The sequence below is a fragment of the Gymnoscopelus microlampas genome (assembly GCF_963454915.1).
Source record: "Gymnoscopelus microlampas genome assembly, chromosome: 9".
Taxonomy (NCBI): domain Eukaryota; kingdom Metazoa; phylum Chordata; class Actinopteri; order Myctophiformes; family Myctophidae; genus Gymnoscopelus; species Gymnoscopelus microlampas.
In genome coordinates, this window is record NC_139946.1 from 35,958,260 (window position 1) to 35,983,204 (window position 24,945).

At 44.5% G+C, this 24,945-nt stretch overlaps 1 protein-coding gene across 2 annotated transcripts in view; it reads left to right on the plus strand.

Moving 5' to 3' along the window:
- The first annotated feature begins 2,709 nt into the window (after positions 1-2,709).
- kank4 (KN motif and ankyrin repeat domains 4) overlaps positions 2,710-24,945 on the plus strand; it is a 90,660-nt gene continuing 68,424 nt past the window's right edge. For both annotated transcript variants that reach the window (XM_084067612.1, XM_084067613.1), the window contains exon 1: positions 2,710-2,949. The gene's annotated coding sequence lies outside the window, so the exon portion shown is untranslated. The remainder of the gene's footprint in view (positions 2,950-24,945) is intronic.

Below are 24,945 nucleotides of genomic sequence, written 5' to 3' on the forward strand. Positions count from 1 at the left end.
CTTTCAACATGGTAACGATTATAAGGATTATAATTGAAAAAAAATAATTGCGATTATTTAAAAAATATTTGCCATTAGACTATTATGTAATAATTGTGACAGGCCTGGTTGTAAAGGCAGCTTATGCAATTTAACTGTGAGAGTGAGAGTGTACTACACATGTAATCTAAAAATAGACCACCAGCAAGGGTCCATTTGGTTACATGTTGTACACTCTCAGTCACAAATTAACACTGACGATTTTACTGTGTGGATGAGAGTAGACAGCACACTCCACGGCATAGTTGCTATAACCTACTTACCCATCAACCCAATTATCTCTCTGACATACTGGATGGTCTAACCCTCTATATACTGTATGTTCCTCTTAGTCTACCACTAGCCTATACACTACTGTGGACTGGAGGCTAATATAACAACGCAAAACTGGTGGGTTGATGAGACTGTTTACTCCATCATGATTAGTATTCCTAAGGAAATGGAACTTTGAAATTATAGCCGATAGATTCCCCATGTCAGAATTAACAGACTGGGCAATGGTACAGTCTGTTCTTCCCCTAAGCTCTTAACCAAATGACACATTCTAAACATTACTATTTTAATAGGGGATTAAGGGATGTGTGTTTGTTTGTCTGATTCTATTGCAGTATCCCTGCTTTGTATTGAATAAGCCATCTACACTACCTGTATTTCATTTGGATATTACATTGAACAGGCCATGATTGTCAAATACTGAGCAAGGACATTGAAGGGGATTGATGTAATGTAATGCAATGTAAGTGTGAGGATTGCAGCTCCCTATTCTCTAAAGTGTTGCATGCTCTGCACCTTTCCCTGAAGATCTATCATTAATAAGGGGTTGATGTTGCATGATCCTCTCGCTTGGGTGTTTAGTGTGTATATGTTTAGCTTAAGGGATGTGGCATTCCCTTTTAATGCATCCTTGTTGACTACCAATATTATGGAATAGGTCGTGGGAGGAGGGGAGTTACATTCCTTAACAAAAATGCCCCTTTGCTTATGGTAAACAAACATGTAAATGTTGATTACGTAGCCTACATCAACCTTTTAGCTTGAGACCCAAAAGAGGAATTTGATGTCTCATCAGGCCCTAAACTATAGTGAAAATAGCAGCTCTACAAGCTGACAACACATCCACTTGTATTAGCTTGTAGATCGGCTATTCTCACTACATCTTAAAAAAAAGTTTAGCCTAACCCTAAAGCTTTTCTTATTTATGGAATTTCTTAGATTTTCTTTAATTCACTTATGAAATTCTATTGAAAAATGTTTGACTTAGCCTTTTTGGGGTGATTTTTCTTTTTTAAATGTTTTGAAATAATAATAATTCAAAACAAAATATGGGAAAATGGCATATATATATTGTACTAGCGACCCATAAAAATGCATCCAAGACCCACAAATGGGTCCGGACCCACTGTATGGGAACCACTGGCCTATATTGTAGTAAGTAAGAGCATCATTCTCTTTGCTTTGATCTTTAGAAGGATATTTACCAAGGCATACTTTTCCCTAGAAGGCATGCAGGTCTCATGTCCAGAGTAACAGAAGTGGGTGGTATGGCATCTCAGGGCTCTGACTAGAACCCCCACCCCTCCATCCCCCTCCCCACCCCTCCATCCCCTCCCCACATCAGGAGAGGAACATTGGAGGAAAAAAAGAAGGAGCGATAGGCTATGGTGCACTCCAAGAATGACAAGCATGTCCTGAAACCTACCTCCTGCCACCCAGCCAAGTCCTCAATCACACACACACGCGCGTGCACACGCACATGCACATGCACACACACTGCCCTTTTTCCGTAATCACAGGGGGCGGCTTCATGGCGTAGCCTTGCATTCACTTTCTTGCTCTCTCAATTACATCCACTATCCCCTACCTACACATTCAAACACGTGACATGTGTGAACATGTGAACAAACAATCACAATCAGAGAGAGAGATTTGTTTTGGCTGTCTTTGACTAACCCTGGTCTCTGTTTTTGTATTGCATCAGCTAGTTTATTTACTGTATTTGCAACATAAACATTGGCAGACACATCACAGTGGCTCAATTCAGAGTAGTGACTGTAGCTCTTCTGTGTGTGTGTGTGTGTGTGTGTGTGTGTGTGTGTGTGTGTGTGTGTGTGTGTGTGTGTGTGTGTGTGTGTGTGTGTGTGTGTGTGTGTGTGTGTGTGTGTGTGTGTGTGTGCGTGCGTGCGTGCGTGCGTGCGTGCGTGCGTGCGTGCGTGCGTGCGTGCGTGCGTGCGCGTGCGTGCGTGCGTGTGAGTGAGTTTGCGTAACAGGGTGATCTTTTAATAGTATACGCGCGTACGTATACACGTGCACTTTTATGAGATCGGATTTCACATCTCTCGTTTGAATCATGCAGAGTAAGATTGAATCTTGTGTATACGTTCCCTCTCTCTCTCTCTCTCTCTCTCTCTCCCGGTCTCTCTCTGCATATGTACAGTATGTACATCTGGGCAGCTCTCCTAACTGATTCATGCTGAGGAGGTGGGTGTGTCCAGGCAGGGAGCCGTCCAACCAAACAACCATCCATCCATTCATTCAGACAGACAGACAGAGCTAGGCCGGCCCCCTCGGTGCAGCAGGGCTGATGTTATGAAGCACTAACTCTCCCCCCTGTCCCACTCACAGTCTGCTTTATCTACACACTCGCTTCTCCTATTCCAGCCACTCCGTCTGTACGGCAGTCTGTAATCTTCACTCACGACTCACTACTATTCGTCAGGCTCTAGGAGACCCACGTCTTGCTGGCAGATACTTGACGGATAGGCGTCTGTCAGCAAATGACAGTTTGTCACTGGGCTTCATAGCTAGTGATTGACCTGAAGACTAATAGAGTGAGAGAAGGGGTGCGTTGAGGTTAGAGCCCTGCTGGATTTGAAGCCTCGTCCCATCAGACTCTCACTTGCATCTGTGGAGGTAAGGGGAGACAGATAGGGTCTGCCTTCGTCTGTTCATTTGATCTTTTCTGCTTAATGACTATATGTTTCCCTCTCTGTGTTTTTTTGTTTTCGCCGTTATTGATTGTATTCCTCATGCAACTCTTTCTTTTCCTCTCATCTTCTCTCTTTTCCACGTCCGCTCTGTTCTCTTTTAGGTACCTCTGCCTGTCATTGATTTTGTCTCATCCATTCACCTTTTCTTTTTTTTCTTTTTGACTGCTTCTCGCTTTTTCTGCAACAATCAGCCACCCCTTCTCCTTCAGCCCCTCTCTCTGTTTTTGCGTTGATATCACGTTTTCACTCTGCTTTATTTTTCTGAGCTGCTCAGTCGTTGTGCGGTAACAGGATGCCGCAAGCCACGCATGCACCCAAGCATACACGCACATATAGTATTACGCACGCACGTATGCATGCATGCACGACACGCACACGCACACGCACACGCACACGCACACGCACACGCACACACACACCCACTCGTGAAGGACATCTCTCACCCATTTGTTGTCCTGGCCTCTTCCCCTCTTTTACACAAATGCGCCTACTTTAATACGTTATCGTAAGTTCACAGGCATCACAATGTGTGTTTGTCGTCGGTTGGGGTTTTCTTCCATTTCTCTCCATACAGTCTCCCTCCATCTAGCACTTGCATGGCTGAGCTATGTTTGAGATTACTTCCCTACTGGCCTGACTAATGACTTTCAGCTGGAGGTCTTCACACACACACACACACACACACACACACACACACACACACACACACACACACTCACACGCACACGCACACGCACACACACACACACACACACACACACACACACACACACACACACGCACACAAATGCACACAAATGCACATACAATGTGTGCACATGCACACACAGTCACATGCACACACAGTCGCACGCACGCGCACACACGCACACGCACTCAGATGCTACACACGTACTCAGATGCTACACACTGCTGAAACAGTGCCAGAAGACTGTAGGATTAAGAGATACACAGAGATGAAGTCTTGTTTGGAATGCTCATGCATGCACCATGCGCTTGGCTGCTCCTTTGTGGTCTGCATACATTTCTCTCACTGCCCTGTCACGCTGCAAGAGTGCATCCCCGTCTCTCTCTCTCTCTCTCTCTCTCTCTCTCTCCATCCCTCTTCCCACATCTCTCTCTCTCCATCCCTCTTCCCATCTCTCTCTCTCTCTCCTGCTCTTTCCCACAGCCCACCCCCCCCAGCCCCCTCTCTGTGCTCTTTATGGTCTAAGTGTATTCACAGTTCATCTTGGTTATTGCTCTGCCAGAGAGAATTGGCCATGGTTGGCTGGCTAGTAACCGCAGCTGTACAGCATTTAAAGGCCAGCCGTTCTTCTACATGGGACATGTTTACATGTTGGTGTGTGTGTGTGTGTGTGTGTGTGTGTGTGTGTGTGTGTGTGTGTGTGTGTGTGTGTGTGTGTGTGTGTGTGTGTGTGTGTGTGTGTGTGTGTGTGTGTGTGTGTGTGTGTGTGTGTGTGTGTGTGTGTGTGTGTGTGTGTGTACCAGTGCTCCCATGTTTATGATAGTCAATTGTCCTCACAGGAATAGCTAGATCAGTGGTTCTCAAACTCTTTTGCCTGCAGTACCCCCTTTCACAGAAAGTGAGCTGAGGACATTTTGCTGGTCCTCACTTTGAGTCTGATTTACAGTTAGGACTTTGGTTTAGGGTTACGGTTAGAATTGGAGTTAAGGTTGGGGAAATGGAATGGAAATTAGTCAAAAAGTCCTCAAAAGTATATATCAGTACAAGTGTGCGTGTGCGTGATAGGATGGGGTTTTGATTCGATGAAAAAGAGAAATGAAAGGTATTGGTTAACCAAATGGAATTACCGGTAACTAGTGCACTACGCATCGAGGACGTGGCCTGTTCAGAATGCATACCCGTTCGTTCAGAACAGGCCGTTTGCTTGGCTCTCGGTTGGCTCTCGGACCGGAAGTGCTGCTTGCAACATTGTCCAGAACCGCGGTATGGCTGCTTGCAGTGTTCTTGAAAACCTCTCATCCCATTGACTTCACACTCAACAGGTGGGTCCTCAGCAGGTCCGCCAAGTGTGAAGTTGATCGGACTCACAATTCTCAAGATATGCGAAGGACAGACATAAAGACATACTGTTGTACATACATACATGCATTCTTCAAATGTATAGATAGATACAAAGTTCAGTTAACCGTCTGGTGCTGGGAGGGAACAGGATCATAAAGTAAAGTGTATCATGTCCTGGCATAGATCATGGTTCCCCTGTGTGGTCTTGTTGTTGAAACCAGACTATTTGTGACTGTGACCTCTCTTCATCAGCTGATCGCTCCATTCCGGAGGTAGTACTATATAGGAAAGGCTTAGAGGCTTAATCTGATGGATTATTATATAGGTAGTGGTACATGTACAACACATACACACACATACACACTAGGCCCACCCAGAAGCTGTGAACACTCTAGTGAGCATGACAGCATGGCGACTCTAGTGCTCTTTCATTGAGAGTTCTCCCCAGACACGCACGCACGCACGCACGTACGCACTCATGTAGGACTTTGTCAAATGAGCAACTAACCATACCAGTAAGACTCCCTAATCGGGAGATAAGCGACCGTAGGTCACATGTATACAGAAGAGGGCTGTAACGGCGAAGTCCTGAAAGAAAGAAAAGCTGCGGGAAGGTTTCAGCAGTCGTATGGCAGACCAAAAGCAAAGGTGTGCAGGCAAGAGCTGTTGGTGTGTGTGTGTGTGGTGTGGGAGAGAGAGTGTGTTTATAGGGGAAAGGAGGGATTGTTTGTGGGGGGCAAGCCCCCGAGTTACGGCATTTTATGTGAGCTGCAGTGGCAGGGGGTCCTCCACTGGGGGCGCCACCACTTTTGCATCCGTTCTGGAGCACCAGGAGTGGGTGGTCCCCGGGAATGCCCCGTGAGCAGCCCCGTTGGGGTGGTCATTTGGTAATTTGTCCACATGTGCTCATTTTTTACACTTGGGGGTCCCCGAGGCAGCTGGGGGTCCCTGGAGCTCCGGGGGTCCTTGGAGGGTGTAGTTTGGCAGGTAAGGAGTGTGTGTGCAAAATGTGGCATGGATCGGGGCAATGGGTGCGGAGATGTGAGCAGGGCAAAAGTGTGACGTGTGTGACGGAGTGACGGAGTGACGGACGGACACCTGGAGCAGCTTTCTGTAGTAAGTGCGACCTACGGTCGCAACCATTCTCCTGCTGTACATTTGCCCTACAGGGATTTCTACACTCTCAATTAAGTAACACCCAGGATTTTACTGTGTTCATACTAAGATCCTATTTTGTTTCCTTTGACTTTCTTAACATATTTGTCTACATGATGACCACAGTTGCAATATTGGAAAACTACGCTTGCGTCACACATCGATCAGCTAAGAAACAACACAGGATCAGAACAGATGGCGTGGCAGAGAGTTGTCACACAGTGCCATATTGTGTGCGTCGTGTCTTGCGCATGACGTCTGTGAACTGCTGGAAAATCGCAGGTCACTTTCCACCAGTCTAGAGTGCAGATAGATAGGCAGTGGTATAATCTCTCTCTCTCTCTCTGTGTGTGAGGAGATTGGCCAGCCAACACCAGAGTGCTTCCTGGCACAGTTGGCTAGGTGCCTAGTTCTCCCACATCCAAATTGTCCAGAAGTTAACATTCACTGACTCGCCCACTGTGGCTTCTTGAAACCTGTGCCTTTGTCTGGGAATGCCTTTGTGTGCCCACACAGTGTGAATATGTGTATGTGTGTGTGTGTGTGTGTGTGTGTGTGTGTGTGTGTGTGTGTGTGTGTGTGTGTGTGTGTGTGTGTGTGTGTGTGTGTGTGTGTGTGTGTGTGTGTGTGTGTGCATGCATGCGTTTGGCTAATTGGGTGTGTGATTGCTTGAAGGGGTAGGGGTGTTCAAATTCCATCAAGCCAAAATAATCCACGATAAGGTCTTAAAATGAAACAGAACACGTAAGAAGGAAATAGGGACGTAGTGTGTGTGTGTGTGTGTGTGTGTGTGTGTGTGTGTGTGTGTCCTTGCATGCGTGCGTGCGTGCATCCTGCAGGGCATTTGCTACAGCAACACTTGGATGGATTTTGTATTGTTTTATCTCCACCAGATCCCCAGTAAGAAGCTGCTCTTCTCATGTTTCACGGCTGTAAGGAGCTTTGGGGCTTCTTATCTGCTATATCTGAGGGAAGAAAGCATATAAAGTCTCTGTCTGCCAGTCAAAGAAGACCAAGTCCTCTCTGAGAACGCACACACACACACACACACACACACACACACACACACACACACACACACACACACACACACACACACACACACACACACACACACACACACACACACACACACACACACACACACACACGACACACACAGACTCATGCGCACGTGCCTGCTCATACTTACACACACAAGCATGCCCAAACCATGCCCATAAGTACACAGTCAAATGTATACATAGATATATCTGCATAAACAGGCGTGGACTGGACACACACACACACACACGCACGCGCGCGCGCGTGTGTGTGTGCGCGATACAACTGAGTGAACGCCTAGGGATTGCACTACTAATCTCATTTTCTGTTGACACACTATTCCTCTACTGCACTATGATTTCGCAGCTCTCTTGCACCATGTTGCTTTTCGGCACCCTGAAGCAAGGAGTGTGTATCCTTTTCTATTAATGTCAGCAGGGGGCTGAGCTCCGGGTGGCCTTACCACAGGTGTTATTGCATGTCTCCCAGTGTTATCACTCAGTCATTCTTCTCCCCGTTGTGTGATACACTGTGCCGATAGGCATACCTGCTGGAGGAGATGCAGTCCTAACAGTTTGTCACTGTGATTTGCAGTGCCTCAGTGGTTTTCAAACTTGTTTTTTTCATACGGGGATATTTTTTGTAATCTGAGGCTTGGCATTTACATAGTTGCACACCGGTGTCGCTCACCTAAAATGGCAGATCTACAACAAGCTCTCGTAATGGTGCGCTGTGACACGTTGTGAGCTTGTAGATCTGCTAGGTGCGTGACACGACGATAAGCAACTAAGTATACATCTAGCGGCTTACAGTGCTGCGTTCAACCTTCTTTGCAAAACATGTACCACAAAAACTTCATTGAATATTGTATGGCCGGAGCATCTCAACATAATTGTTTATGAAGGCCAGCCCTCAATATCGAGTTAAACCCATTAAGACCTGGAACGCATCTGTCATTTTTTAATTTGAGCTAAAAAGCATTATTTTACACTTTGGCTACGGCACCGAGTGCCGCGCTATTTTTTTTTCAGAATACTGTTGGGATTTAGGAGACATGTAGAATCGGCTTCAGGTCTTAATGGGTTAAATAAAGCCAATATACTGTATATAAGAGAATTTCATGGTTACAGCGACAGCAATGCAGTCTATTGTACAGTATGTTCTGTACCCTCACTGCGAATGCAGTGTGCTTTTCACTACAAAAACCAATACATCACCTGCCCGTTGCTACACACAGTTTGGGAACGCCTTTCATCACCAGCGATGTGTCTGGTATTCTGTTGTGCTCGCTGTCAATTCAAAATGGCAATTCCCATATTTTCTTGTTAGTAAGACAGTAACAGGCTTTGTTGTGATAGCTCTGGAGGACACTTCTTTATTCATGGCAGGATTCATACCTGTGTTGCATTGGTACCCCAGGAGGACACCATATTCTTATTCTTATTATGACCATTGCAGTTTAGTGTGCAGGTCAGTTGGTTCACACTCTTTCTCAGCAGACCGAAATTGTTAACTAGACAGGTGCACTCAGTAGAGTGCAAATCTCTGCCAGGAGGCATGTTCTTATAATGATACTTACACTGTCTCACATAATAACGTCAAACTGCTACCTTCTCTCGCTCCCTCTCTCTCTCTCTCTCTCTCTCTCTTGCTTTCCCTCTAGTACAAATTGTAAATAGTCGAACATAGTGATTTTATGTGTCTGTTGGATACAGTTTTTTAGAAGTTTTCTAAATGCCACTTTAATACATTATGTTGAATGATAAAGTTAGGAAACCTAGAAACCTGAATGCAATGAAATGGAAACTATTCATGAAGTCAGTCTAACAATATTTGGTGATCCTCATGTGGTCAGTTATAGTACTAATGTAACTTGCCATCATAGGACTGTGGTTACATAACCTTTGAAACGATATGCAATTTAATCTTGCACACATGCATGCGCGCCATAGATGCACAAGGTATGTTGTCACATTTATAAATGTATGTAGGTGACTGGTGTTAACCAGATTTGGGCTTGAAATGAACGCACACTCTCTCTCTCTCTCTCTCTCTCTCTCTCTCTCTCTCCGATGAATTGTAAAACAGCGATAATGCTGTGATGTGGAGTTGGATTGGATGAGTGTAGATCTCATACACTCAGTTCCACTCAATAGCCTTGTGTACGCATACCTCACAGCCTGGAGGGATGGTGGGTCTGAGATGATGTATTCACAAAAATAACAACATTATGTCACTTTATCGCGGGCGTAATATTCTGTGTGGATGTAATAATGGCTTATTTTAAATATTTGCAAATTAATTGCACAAAGTATACACTCCCGGTGTGTAAAGCCCTTAAAGGAGTAGTTCACCCAAACAATTACTTATTTTCTATCAATTGCACACCCCATGGAGCCTTGAATTCATGGAGATCTTTTTGTTTTTGTCGCATTCCTAAGCCAATAATTTATTGACTGGCGAGGAGACTCAATGGAGACTCCTTGAGACTCCGCCAGTCATCAAATAATTGGCTTAGGAATGCGACAAAAACAAAAATAATCTCCATGAATTCAAGGCTTCATGGGTTAGTAATCGATAGGAAAAAAGTCATTTTGGGGGTAAACTATCCCTTTAAGAATTAAATGAACACTCTAGTCTGTGTATAGGAACTTTGTCGATATAACATCACATAGCAGCTATAAATGTTAGATAAGCATTTGTATGTGTGGGCCCTGTTTTATCTTCTTGTAACCAACCAGCACAGGCTCTGAAAAATATCAACGTACTGTATGCCCTACAGCTGCATTGTTACTATAGCATTTTCTGTAGCATTTAGTTTTTGTGGAGCGTTCCCATGGTGGGCGTCTGTGTGGGTGAGATTAGCTGGACAGGGTTCAGTGAGGTGGCCTACAGCTGGGGGGGGGGGGGGGGTCATGGGGGACAGAAGAACCATAGAGACTGTAAGGACATGCCTTGTTCTTTGTTGAAAGCCAGCCAGGGGGTGATACACTAGTTTTGGTTTTCAACTGCGGGTGACAGTTCTATTATACGTGTATTCAAGGAGCTAAGCATAAGGTCTCCGGGGAGGTTAAGGAAAGGAATAGCCAACGTTTTTAACCAGCTCTTCGGGTCATATTAAGGTCCCACATTGCTGCTTGGCCACAGCTGAAGTAACATAACATAACCTTTCTCAGGGAGTGGACTTTTAGGAACAATGGCGTTAGCTCATCCTAACATTGTTTCCCTTATTGTATCCGTGTGATACTGTACTTTAATGTGCTCCTGGCGTTAGCAGGCAGGAAAAAACACAGTGTGCCCTGAGAGGAGCGGGCCAGAGGGAACGTGGGACTTCCTTAATGGAACCCCTTACCAAGATGTACTATTTTGTGATTGGTTGGCTTGGGAGGCAAGAGCTTCCTGTTCGTGTCTCCTTGGAAAAGACCCCTCCCAATGTAAAAAATAAATAAAAGTGGAGTGTGTGTGTGTGTGTGTGTGTGTGTGTGTGTGGGGGGGGGGGGGGGGGGGTGGGTGTGCGTGTGCACATGTGTGTGTGTGTGTGTGTGTGTGTGTGTGTGTGTGTGTGTTTGGGGGGGGGGCACACATGCTTGAGAGTGTGTTAAAATAACTTCTTGCTGGCAGAATGCTTTTGCAGGTCTGTAAATCTTTCAAAAGTGTGTATGGATTCAAAAGGTATTGGGGCACGTGCTGAATAACATTGTGTGTGTGTGTGTGTGTGTGTGTGTGTGTGTGTGTGTGTGTGTGTGTGTGTGTGTGTGTGTGTGTGTGTGTGTGTGTGTGTGTGTGTGTGTGTGTGTGTGTGTGTGTGTGTGTGTGTGTGTGTGTGTGCATATATCATTCTCCTGGGACCAAAGATATGTCTTTGTGTGTGCAGGGCAGACTGATGTACACACACACACACACACTCACTCACTGTAGTGACTGTGGTTTGCTGTTTACATTGCATCCCATTACTGTTGCTGACATAGTGGGTGACAAAGAGGGACTGTGGTTTGGCAGTCATGTGTCAGTGTGGATGACTGTGTTCGCCTCCATGCAACCGGACACAAAGGCAGAGTTTGAATAAATTGTCTGTAGTCAAAAGTCGGAGGTGGTTTTCAAATTCTGGGCTGGTACCCAACGCGAGTTTCCACATAATGAGCGTTCAACTTGTTTCTGCCATCTACATATGTGGTTCGGTTCCATATGACTGACCGGTCATGCCTGATTTAAACTTGGTTGCGCTCTGTGTCTCGCACCAAACATAGCAGATCTGCAAGCTCACAACGCGCCGCAGCGTGGCACATTGTGAGCTTGTAGATCTACTATTTTTGGTGCGTGACACTGAAGCGCAACCAAGTATAAATCACCCTTTAGTCTTTTTCATTCTGAATCGAGGCAATCAGTCTGTGTTGTGAATCTGACTCTAGGATCAGTTGTCTCTCCTGCCTGTTCACCAAGTTTATATTTTCAAAGTGCAATAAAGTTTATTGCCCCCTTGTATTTGTGCGTGATCCTGCATGCCTCCTGTTTACATCTGGCTCTAATTCATACAGTGAAACATGCCAGTGCTTTGCTTCCCCAGGCTCTGTGCTCAGGACAACCCCACGTACATGCATGCTCTCTCTAGTGGACAACTCAACCCTCCTAATGAAACATTTATGGATCCCATCCATAAGCGATTCCTCTCTCCCATCTCTCTCGCTACACACACACACACACACACACACACACACACACACACACACACCTCCATTCCCTCTCTGGCCTAGGGTGATAATGGCATTCTGGGGATTCTAAGGGCTGATTTATACTTGCAGTGGTTGCGCGCCGGTATCACATACTAAAAATTGCATATCTACAAGCTCACACAGCGCAGCGCCTTGTGGCACAACACATTGGGAGTTTGTAGGTCGGCTATTTTCAGTGAGCAACCAAGTGTGAGTCAGGTGGTAACATCTCCCCTGAGGGCTTGATTAGAGGAGGGAGGTAGGTGAGGACAGATAGATCAAGTGGAAGTAGACAGCGATGAACGGGTCTGCAACCATCCATTATTTTATTAGCGATTATTCTATTGATTCTTTTTTTTTATAATTGAAAATAGCAGATCTACATACCCTGCGAGCTTGTAGATTGGCTATTTTCAGTCTATTTTAAAATATTTGACCTTTTTTAACTTTTTGCATATAATGACATTGACAAAATATTGATAGATTATTAATTGATTGCTTTATTAAAATGATCGATTATTGATATTTTTAATAGTGGATTAAATGGATTAGTTGGATTAACTGTTGCACCCCTAACTGTAATGACATTCTTGAATGCAGGTGCAGGTTTCAAGGGTGTTTAATAAGGTCCAGGCAAGGTACAAGTGGGAAAGGCAAAAATGTAGTCAAAGGCAAAGTTCAGAGATTCAATAAACAAGGGCATACACGGACGGGACCGTGTGGAGTTGCTAGTGTCTACCTGTCTACGGCCGAGTCAAACAATACTGCCGGGGCATAGAGTGGAAGAGGGGGGTATACTGTATATAGGAGTGGACTAATGAGGAACAGGTGTGTAAGGTTAATAGGCTGAAGATGAGGATCTCTGGAATGAGGGCGTGGGCGTGGTCCTGACACTAACGATGACACATGAGGAGAGAAAGAGGTATGAGAGAGAATATCGTTACTGTCAGGCACAAACCTCTTATCTCCATATTTCAACTTTTTATAGTTTTTTTTCCCCGTAAATGAAAGCCCTACTTCATCATACAGTGTCAAAGGGTAGCAAAAATAGCAGATCTAGAAGCTCAAAATGAGTCGCAATTCGATCTGCTATTGTTTTGCTGTTGAATCCTAAAGTAACGGTTTTGGACATACTGTATGAGGTTTCCACCCTGCAGCGTGGATATGGTAGAGCATGTTTGGTTGCAGACCTGAGCTAAGCTACTGGTATCTGATGTTGTTCCCATCTCATCAAGCAGCCGTTCACTACAGACAGACAGACAGACAGACAGACAAACGGTTTTGTATGCAGACCAGGAATGCAGATAGACCTCGGCTGAAGGTAGATCAACATGATGATGAATGCTGTGCCGCTGTACAGTATATCAGTGTTATCTCTGTGTGTGTGTGTGTGTGTGTGTGTGTGTGTGTGTGTGTGTGTGTGTGTGTGTGTGTGTCCGTCCATACCAGATAGAGTGCAGGTATGCAGGGTTGGCGTGGCAAAAACTCATATACTGTAACACACACACACACACACACACACACACACACACACACACACACACACACACACACACACACACACACACACACACACACACACACACACACACACACACACACACACACACACACACACAGAGAGAGAGATATAGGGTGTGTGTGTGTGTGTGTGTGTGTGTGTGTGTGTGTCTGTGTGTCTGTGTGTGTGTGTGTGTGTGTGTGTGTGTGTGTGTGTGTGTGTGTGTGTGTGTGTGTGTGTGTGTGTGTGTGTGTGTGTGTGTGTGTGTGTGTGTGTGTGTGTGTGTGTGTCTTTCAGATCCATTGTTAATGTGTGTAAGTCAGAGTGGGTTTGACCTCAGAGGAGCTGCTGCCTGACCAGGGTTTAATGAGCCCTGATCTGTGCTCTCAACTGTCTGCTGTATCTCCTCTAGCTCGTGTGTGTGTGTGTGTGTGTGTGTGTGTGTGTGTGTGTGTGTGTGTGTGTGTGTGTGTGTGTGTGTGTGTGTGTGTGTGTGTGTGTGTGTGTGTGTGTGTGTGTGTGTGTGTGTGTGTGTGTGTGTGTGTGTGCGCGTGTGTGCGCAATGCTCTGTCTGCAACTGCTGTTATTGCTTTAACTAGAAGCTCGCCCCCGCTACGCGGGGGCTCGCGTCTAGCCCGCGGCCACGCCCACGTAGCGCCCGCGGCCACTTGGCAACTCATATAAGTGGCGTAGCGTCATGAGGGTCAGTGGGGCCGTGGCTCGGTCAGTGAAGACCCTGTAGTGCGGATGATATGTGGCATAGAGGGGCAGATTGTAAATCCCCAGAGGAAACATCCGTGGGCTACCATTGGTTCAGCGATGTGTGCGGTCGCCCTGCGGCCCCTCCTTCTCCACCAATGTGCAGTATTGAGAGCCCTGACGTCACAACAATTGGAGCGATGGGCACTGCACTGTGGTTGGTTAGGGTACACCTAGGGCCCAGGTAGAACCCAGTTAAAGCCTGCATGGGCAAACCCAGGTAGGACCCGCCTTGGTCCCACATAAACATGGGTAGTTGGGGCCCACCTAAGGGCCAGGTAGAAGCTACTTATAGCCTGCATGGGCATCGCAGTTGGGACTGAAGTGGATGCCGCTGACATTGCTGACATGGGGTCCATATGGTTTAGCCCACCTTGAAACCATATGGGAACTACGCTGGCATGCTGGCTGTAATGCAAACGCTGCATCATACCTGCAGTGTGTAGTTTGATGTTGTGTGTGTAGCAGATATACCTGCAGTGTGTAGATCAATGTCCATATGAAAGTCAATGCCCAGCAGTGTTTTTTTTCCCCAGCAGAGTTTCTAGTGTCTCTGTCTCTCTCTGGAAGAGGTTGCACATGAACTCTGCAGCCGCACTGAGGCGCTCCAACACAAACACTCTGACATTAAGCTGCTTCACACAACAAACATCAGCACGACGCTGCTGTTTGTCCAAAAGACACAATGTGTCCTCTCCCACCGACGTCATGTGTTCATTTATCGACAGCCGTACAGACTCCTTTTGACACATTTTACCTCGTTTATTCAGCTCTCACTGACTCATCGGGCTGTTATTTTGCTGCGATCAAGTCAACGATGTGAGAGATTAGCTGTCACAGACGGACGGACAGGGGGTGAAACATAGTCTTGCGCCATGCCTTTCGGCCTGGCGGAGACAATAAAAAAAGGAAAGTAAAGGAAATGAGCATTTCTGCAACAAAAGTAGTCAACAAACTATACTATGAAAACATGGGCCACATTGTCAAAGAATGTGAGAAAGAGGCAGTCATGTAGAAAATAGCCGATCTACAAGCTTACAAAGCCTCTCAACGTGAGGCGTTTTGAGCTTGTAGATCGGCTATTTTCACAATATGTACTTGTGGAACGGAGTCAAACAGAATGGGGGGGTCCCCAGATCAAGTACGTTTATTTGGGGGGGGGGGGGGGGGGGGGGGGGGCGGCGTGAAAGGGTTGATAAGCACTGCTGTAATCGGAGCGAAATTATCTGAAATTACTACATGACCATAATGCAGCCTAACATGCGTTGCACGGGGCGGTCCTGCCATTACGTTAGTTACTGTAGTTGCTGTGGAGCTACATGGTTCTCCAGAAGACACACACAAACATACACCATCTACAATGGACTAACTGAGCAGCAATATTGACATTCACCACACGAACGTGCATTGTTGACAAAGTGATTGCACAGCCGCTGCAGGCATGACAACCACGTTAGCGTTAGCGACATGGCAGCTATCACAGCGCCCTGTCCGTCGTCGCTGGGACTGACTGTCATGGCTACAGCAGTAACAGCAAGCTGTCTGCGATGCCATTGTCTGGAGACTGCTCTTAGCGTGACACGACCAATGAGAGTGAGCGCTGTAGTTGTTGCTAAGATACGGTGGCGTCTCTGCCCCATAGCTTGTAGATCTCTCACGCATGATTGGCGTAGGCTGCGTTGCCAGGTCTGACTGTTTGTATAAGCGATTTTGGGCTTATTTGGGTGCACTTTTGGGCTCGTTTCCATAGACCACGGCAGCGCTTATTTCTTTCCCGTGACCGATGTGGCAAAAAAAGTGCAAAACGAACCATCCGGAAGTAAATTGCGAGATGAAATATATAGCACTTTTTGATTATTAGAGAAGGAGACACATGTGAAGGTTGAAAATGAAAGGTAGGAGATTATATAGTTTTTCATGAGGGATTTTTGTAGCAAGTTGTGAGAGAATTGGGCCACTCCTGTGGGCGGGGGGCTGATTAGAACCATTGGGGTTTGAAAGGAGACGCTCTCTGTTTGAGTGGAAAGATATTAAGCCTGATTTATACTTAGCTGTGCATGGGTGTTATGCACCTACAATACTGTAGCAGATCTACAAGCTGTAAATTTTGGTATTTCATTTACTGGCTTTGACGAAAGAATCATTTTATGATTTTCAAAGTTTGTGTGGGATAGTTTTGACACACACACACACACACACACACACACACACACACACACACACACACACACACCTCTCTTTACTTGAAGAAAAAAAAGGAAAAAAAATCTATACTTGGCATTACTATTATTGAGATCTCTAAGATGCAACAACGTACAATTTGAATGGCTCTTAATTATAGAAAAGGCTATACCGTTTTGTCCCTTTCTTTCACTTTTCAATGGGAGACATACTGTAACCGGTATATTGTGAATATTCTGGAAATCTCTTTTTTACACTGTTGTCCATATCTCCCAAAAATGGTCCAGTCTTGATAATAACTTCTCTCACAATCACATCTACACTCCCAGGCTCTTTACTGCATGTCCCCATGTCTATTCACTGCACAACCTCATTAACAGCTTTAATCTTTTATTGTTATGGGAATGCCGCAATGTCTTTCCACAGAATTGCTCTTTTGTATGCACAGATATTCTGTTTTCTGGTTATGAACATTAATTATGACATAGATGAGCCTGGGTATGTTAATTATGTTTAATCAGACAGCCATGGAAAAGACAAATGGCATAGATAAGAAATAATGGATTATATTGAATGGATAATAGTAAGACATACAGTAAGAAAACTGAGAAAATCTCTGTCCTCGACGCACCCAATTTCCTCCCTAACAAGAACCATCATGGCAGGATAATTTGCTTGAAGAATGCATACTGTACTCTGGACTTGAGAGTTGGAATTGTTCTCAAAACCTATTTATGTATTGTATTACATTATTTATTGATAATCCATTTTAGCGATGTGGGTTCTAAGGATGGCGATGGTGGTCCATTTGGCCACTTACCACTTTGGTCCCAAACAACATGAAAATGAAAACTACTTGGATTGCCATGGAATTTGCAGTGCATCTTCATGCTCCCCATGGCCTTTCCTCTAGCACCACCCTTAGGCCAAATTTTCAACCAAAGGTATCTCAGAATCTAATCGGCAGATTGCCATTAAATAGGAATGTCGATGATCAACCATATAACCAATAACATTAATCAATAACAACAGTTGCAATTAATTAATACCATCAGTTAAATGATTATTTTATATTATTTATCATTTATTTGATTTTTTGTTTATTTTCATTACAAAGTCAGGCTACCGTTTGCTAAACATTGCGGGGTAGCTTAGGATATAAGTGAATCCTCCGTTATACTGGTTTTGTGCATATAGAAATAAATATCTTTTTATAATGAAAACAAAATTCATTTTAATAGGTCACACAGCAGACATAAGTTGGTAAATAGAGCATTTTCTTATCAATTAATTAATTCTTAATGAGTTTTGGTTAACAACTATGAACATTTTTAAAGAGCTTCTCTACCATTACACTTGCTAAGCACATTCATGCTACCTGTCGGATGAACCCTAAGATTTCACGTGACCCCACTATCTTATATTTTGTTAAATATTTTGTTTACTATTAAATGAATGTGGAAAATAAAAGTCTGATATAATGTTTCATTCCAGACCTTAGAAAATGTGTATAAAGGCGTGTAGAGGTTTCATATCCATTCTATATAAGAGAGAATAACATTTGCATAACCAACTCAACATCATTCTCAAGTCTGCAAGCACCATTATTTCTTTTTATGAGCCAATTTCAAGTGAACGCTTCATGGAAAACTATTCATGACTCGCCTCATGTCTTAAATCTTAATATCTCTCTTAAATATCCAGCCACTCTGGGCCCAGCGGTTGCTGACACTGTACATCTGTACCTAAGCTTAGCTAACTAGTCAGCCTGCGGTTGCTGCTGACTTGGAGAACTGCATCATGATGAGGACATGGACAAAATAATAGACTCCAATTTGAAATGCGTCTCAGGGACAAATAATGTGAAACCTTTTAGACACATGCGTACGCTACTCATCCATATATAGACTACGTATATCCTCCACCTGAGGGTCTGTTTGCTGACACCACACCATTATCTCTCCTCTCTCTTTAGCCCCCCCCCCCCCCCCAGTTCTCCCCAGTAACTAACTCCACAGACAGCTCTCCATGCCAGCCAATCAGATAGCAGATAGCCCCCCTCTGATTCCCATTCAGCACAGTCGTTTCATCCTGCCATGTACTGTAGGTAGGATTCTGCTTGACTGATGGGATCCTGCACACGATGCTCTCTGTCCTGTATCTTAACTGCTTAACCCTTGTATACTTCACTTACTGGGGTCCCCCAGGGGTTTATACTTGGACCCCTCCTTTTTTACCCCTACACCAAATCAAATAGTCAAAAATAGCCACGCTCATGATCGTGTTAATAATAATACTATAGTCCACGCTTTGAGGTATTTGTCACTGTGAAATGTGTTATGATGCATTTAACCCATCCTAAGTGTCAGGGGCAGTTAGCGCTACGGGGCAGCAGTTAGGGGCTAAAGTGTCTTGCTCTGGGACACTTCAACACATAGACCAGGGACCTTCTGTTTCCCAGGCGGCCTCTATCCACTGAGCTATGGCAGCCCTGTGATGTGAGCTTGCTCTCCTTTTCTGCAATTGTTGTTGAATGTTTGCCTACTTTCACTGAATGTTTGCCAATTATAACATGCCCATGTGGTTAAGGATTGAAGGAGGGATGAACAGAAAGCGTGCGAGACAGTTAGGGACACATAGCATGTTATATATTTGCCTCTAGAAGGAGGTAACTTTGAGTCACTTGCCCAGCAGCACAATGTGTGGTTTCCCTATAGTTTGACACACAGTAACAGAGGTAGACCTAATGAAAAGGGACATCAGGCTTTGATTGCATTATATTTCAGCATGCAATTAATCGTCTCAGTCTGTGCACTATCCAGTCTATGTGGTTCTCTATTTGCTAGTTAGATATGGCTGTCACATAGCACACTTGCACATTTTTGTCAGCATAATATTGCTGATATGCTGATCAGAAACGCCACATCCACAGTGCCGGTTAGTTAGGAATCTCGGCGCTGACAGGTATAGTCTCTCGAGACAGACTGTCGGCTCACAATTTTCAAATGCTTCGGCCTAACAGTCTGTACATCGGAAGCGCTGAAAATGAGTAGAAAATAAAGCGGTTGTCCTGCTATCCCCGCTTCCGTTTTGCCTTTGTTTTGAATGTTTGCCTATGTTTGCCAAATGTCTGCTTATTATGACACCCAGAATAGGGACGCTAGGGTTCATGTGGTTAATTCCACTATTAACCCAATGAGAGAATGTATAAGAATAAGTATTCAAATTATACGTTTCACTCTCTCCACTGTTATCTACCCACCAAGTGTAGACAGTTGTAGAATGATGTACTGTACTAAATCTATTCTAGCAACAAAAATATTCTATTATTGGAGCCCCGGGCACAAACTCTTTTCAATTTGGGGGTCCTTGACATGAAAATGTTTGCGAATCACTGTGCTAGATCTTAATACATTGACTGCCAGAGTTTTTCTAGAGCAGTCTGTAGCCTCTGCCAGGGTTTTTAACGATTGTGTTACCTTTTCAAGTAGCCACAGATTTTTTTCCTCCAGTATGATTGATCCCCTGATGGTTGCTAATCTCTGAGGAGATTCAGGTGTTGTGTGATGTTTGAAAATAGCTCAAAAACCAGTAGTTTTAAACCAAAAAACAATGTGAATTGTTTGTCCGTTTATTTTTCAACATTGAAGTGAATGGAGCTGCAAATCTTTGGAAATTGTTATCTCCTAATTCGTTTTGAATAACTTTTGGCAGGCAACAGCTAAATTCTCTAAGACGTTTTTAAACGTTTTTGGCAGTTAATGTGTAAGTTAGAAGTAAAAAAAAGTTGCAGTCTATATCTAGACCTTGGAGATCTAGGAGGGATGAAATGAGGCAGGAAGAGAGAGTGAGATAGAATCTTAGTTTCAGGGAAAGGAAGAGGCTGAGGGCTAGCTAGATTGTAAGGAGAGACAAAGAAACGGAGGTAGGGGTGGTTGCAGAGCAAGAGAGAGACCACACATCTGGTGCCAACTCTGACGGAGCGAAGGGTAACATAAGTGACAGGGAAAGAAATGGAGAAATTTTCCTTTCAATTTATTTCGCCCATTCGTCAGTTGCAGAAACACCTTGTAGAGGAGGAGAGTACTATAGGCAAATGAAGAGAAAGAGAGAAAGAATATCGGCAGAACTCCTGTCAGCGGCTTTCCAGTTTTCTTAGCTATCTCTCTCACCTGTCTGTCAACCTGCCTGTTTGTCCTACATATTTGTCCGTATGCATATCTGCCTGTCTGCCTGCCTCCCAGCCAGATATTTGTGTCAGTCAGCAGCAGTGGGTGGAATCCTGAAACCTCAAAGTTTCTCCTTCTGCACCTGGTTAATCAGATTCACCGAGAGGGAGAGGACAGGAGACGGAGAAAGAGAAAAGTGAAGGGTGGAAGCAGATAGTATGTCCTGAGGTAGGGAATCATGGATGGAGAAGAAAAGAGGAGAAAATCATTAATCGCGGGGGCAGGGAAAGGAGGGCGAATACATCGGCATCCCAGGATGCCTTTAGGCGATCTTATTTGATGTGTTAATATTTGGAGCTCAGCTCATCATGATTTGATTTGCAACCACCTCCAGATTCTCTCACTCACCCGTCTAATATTTTGATGAGGCCCTTGCCTCCAAGCACAGGCTCGAGTCCCAGAATAAATGTGTTTCCTCTGCGACTTCACCACAAGGATCTGTGTTTTTCCTACCATGTACAGTTAGAAAGGGCATTTCCCATGAAAACGCATGCTTGAATGGTCAGTGGTCCATCCTCTTTAGAATCCCTTTATTGACCATGTTCTTTTTTTCTCTCAATATATTTTTCCATTTCTCCCAATTTGAGTTGTTATGCCAATTCCCAATTTTCCCCCACACACATGTATTCCCTGTCACTGCTAAGCCCTACAGTTGGTCAGAGGGTGTAAGCGAGCATGTGTCTCACTTCATACACATGAAGTTGCCAGTCACTTTCACATGATAGAGTTTCACCAGAAGTGCAGAGGAACACACTATCGAACTTAGTTCTTCTCCCTGCTGAATCTTCCTGATGGGAACAAGCAAACACGTTTACATGGATGTGGGTTCCCGATCATTTTGAGCTGTCTGCTCCAGAAAGACTGATTTCTGGGTACTTTTCATCATAGTGAGCATAGTAGATGAAAGTTGAGAGTTGTCATTTTGTGCACACAAAAATATAGATACATTATTGGCGCAAAAAAGTAAGGCAAAAGTAGCTAGTAACTTACTTCATAATGCAGTAACTAATGTAAAGTAACTAAGTTACTAATTTAAAGTAACTTGCCCAACACTGCATTATGCCAAACTATGCAAAGCATGAATCTGTGTCTACAACACCATCAGGACTGTCTATGTGCAATAACCTACAGAGTTTCAGTCCCCTTGTGTGGTCAGTTCCCTTTCTTCCCATGTGGATTGCTGAAGCCGACACGCACTGTGGTGGTAGCCTGTGTCATGCCACACAAAATACTGAACCACTAATGCTTTGTTTACCATATAGTGATGATGCTGCTTTGCATTGTCTGCCACTTGCTAAGCTGTCCCAGACTCTCCATGCAGCCCACATTTCTGGCCGTATACCAGGATGCCGGATTTGTCCCAAACCATTTTGCGGAAGACTATGCCATCTGTGGCTTAATCCACAGTAAAACACTCAGTGTTGATTTAACTCTGAGAGTGTGCTGTACAAATGGAAGTAAATAGACCCATTTGGTTCCATTTGTAGACTACACTCTCTGAGTGAAATTTACACTGACGGTTTGACTAGGGATGCGGACACAAATAGAATTAACAAACCCAGTTTGCCACTAATCATGGCATGGGCAAATGGTTATTGTCCAGGACGCCTATTTCATTGTTTTCAATATTACACGTGCAAGCCAAGCCTTATATTTATTTTTTTGCTGAATATGATTTTCACCAACACAGGATGAAAAGAGGTGTAGATTGTTGTGCATCAGAGCCTCTAGCTGGTCTGCATTCTGTTTATGATGTAGGCTGCTGTTTGTTTATTGTGAAAAGATCTATCATCTATCACACACCACCATCATCGCACATCATCAATCATACATCCCCATCTTTACAGCGGTACCTCTCTGTTTCAGCACTGTATGTGTCGGGTGATCTAATGTTGGCTTGGTTCATTAATCTAGGAAAGGTGTGAGTGTGTGCATAATGCATTCAGTAACATTGAAAACACATTACTCACACAGACACACACCCATGGTTTGAGAGAGGGTTGTTTCTGGTGTTCCCTGGCTCTTAGGGTTATTTCTGTCTTAAATGCTGGTTAGCTGCTTGTCTCCCTTCTTACCTCTAGCCTTAAGTGACCTCTCTCTTACTCTCTCTCTCTCTCTCTGTTTATCTCTCTTTCTCTCTCTCTGCGTCTCTCTGTTTCTCTTTTTGTTTCTTTCTTTCTTTCTTACTTTCTCTCTCTCTCTCTGTTTCTTTCTATCCAGTTATCAGGACCACTGCTCTGAAGTAGTGGACCTCTTGTGTGCACGCGTGAAATCGTGCACGCATGCCTGCGTGGTGTCCATGTGTGCGTTAGGCTACGTAATGTGTGTGTGTGTGTGTGTGTGTGTGTGTGTGTGTGTGTGTGTGTGTGCGCGTGTGCACACACGCGCACGTAAGTAAGTACACGTTCACCCATATGTGTATGCATCATCCCTCAATGCTTGAGGACATTCACAGGATTACATTAACTTAATGAGCACACAAGAAGAGAAAGAGAGGGAGAGGGGAAGGAAGAGACAGAGAGGCAGAGAGATACAAGCAAAAATAAACAAAAGCAGCAACAACAGTCATAGTACTGATGTCATAGACTGGCACCCAAGTACTATGATAATGGGGACTGCACTAAGTACTCTGACGACAGGTACAACGGATATTGCATAACCAGAGGGGCATGTGTTCCCAACGGGCATCGACCTACTTATTCCAAATTTTGAAGTCATTTTGTCATTTTTGTGTGTGTGCACATCTACTATTAAGGAACACTATATAATGTACAGTATTGTGTTGGAACTTATATTTTCACACACACACATACGCACACGCACGCGCGTGTGCGCGCACACGCACGCACGCACGCACGCACGCACGCGCACACACACACACACGCACACGCACACGCACACGCACACGCACACGCACACACACACACACATTTTGACTGACATTGAATTAACTGCTTTGCTGCAGTGTAAGGGCAGATCCTTTGACTTTTAACGTACAGCGCCATCAGGCGATTAACAGGCCATGAATGGCGCGGGGGAAATGCGCTGACATGCAGAATGAGCCTTCCTTCTATAGGATTAGCACAGTGACAGGCAGGGACCAGTGCCTTAGATTGATTATTGTGTAATCCTGCTGAGATAATCATGCCTTCAGATTACAGATGTGTGACCATCATCCTGTCTCACACAACGCGCACACGCACGCACACGCACACTCACACTCTCTCTTTTTCTCTCTCTTTGTCTCTCACTTGTTCACTCACTCACTCACTTACTCTCTGTCTCTCTCTCTGCTACAAGCTTGCATAGGCTACTGGCTATTTTCGCTATTATCGTACAATGAAGTATACAGGGTTGAAGTGAACACTTAAGAAAATGCATGTTAGTCAAATGTATCAGTCTTATCAGCACGATTCAGCAGGATTACAGGAATGTGCTAATTGTTTCAATGCAACAGATTTTTTCGTTAGTTTATTTTCCCAAACTGTCTCGCTTGGATGTATGATTCATGGGAACTTGTTTGTCCTTCAGGAGGGCTGAGAACATGGAACGTTGGTCCAGTTCTTGGCTAGCTTATCTGTGGTTATAGTTCCCAGGCCAGGGTCAACCTTTTATCAGGCTAGGAAAGGAAAGTTCTAGTCTCTGTGGTGGCTCTGTGTTTTAGCTCGGGTTATGGGAACTCGTTGGTAGCCTGATAAAAAAACTAGGCAATGGTTTTTATTTTAAATGTTTGACTATGTGTTAACCACTTAAAACCCTCTATCACGTAGTTGACAGGGGTCAGCTACTGTATTTGGTCCGCTAGCCTAGGATTAGTTCAAGTGGTTAAAATCATGTTCTGGATTAATTTGTTATGTAAGCAGCTGTTGTGTACGGTGTGCATCAGGTCCAAATGGGATTATAATGTGGTTACGGTCGGATGAGCTTCGTGGCAACGAAAGTTGGCTGTTTATTTATGCTTCCTTTTCAACATTCATTCTGCCAATTAACCATGTGAGCCGTGTGACCTCTTTTCTTTTTTTTCTTTTTTTAAGATATTTTTGAGGCTTTCTTTAAATTAATAGTGTACAGTACATAGACAGGAAATGGGGAGAGAGAGACAGGGAGTGACACACAGCAAAGGTCCCGTGACACGCTGTCAGGCTACAATGGAGCCTAGGTGCCCGGACCGTTAGGCCAGCGGTTCGGGCCATGTGACCTCTTTAAGAAGGAAAGAGAAAATGAAAATAGAGAAAGAGTGAACAATAAAGAGCTTGATAGCATTTAAGGATGATTAGGAGAAGAAAAAGTGACGCAGACAAATAATGCGAAC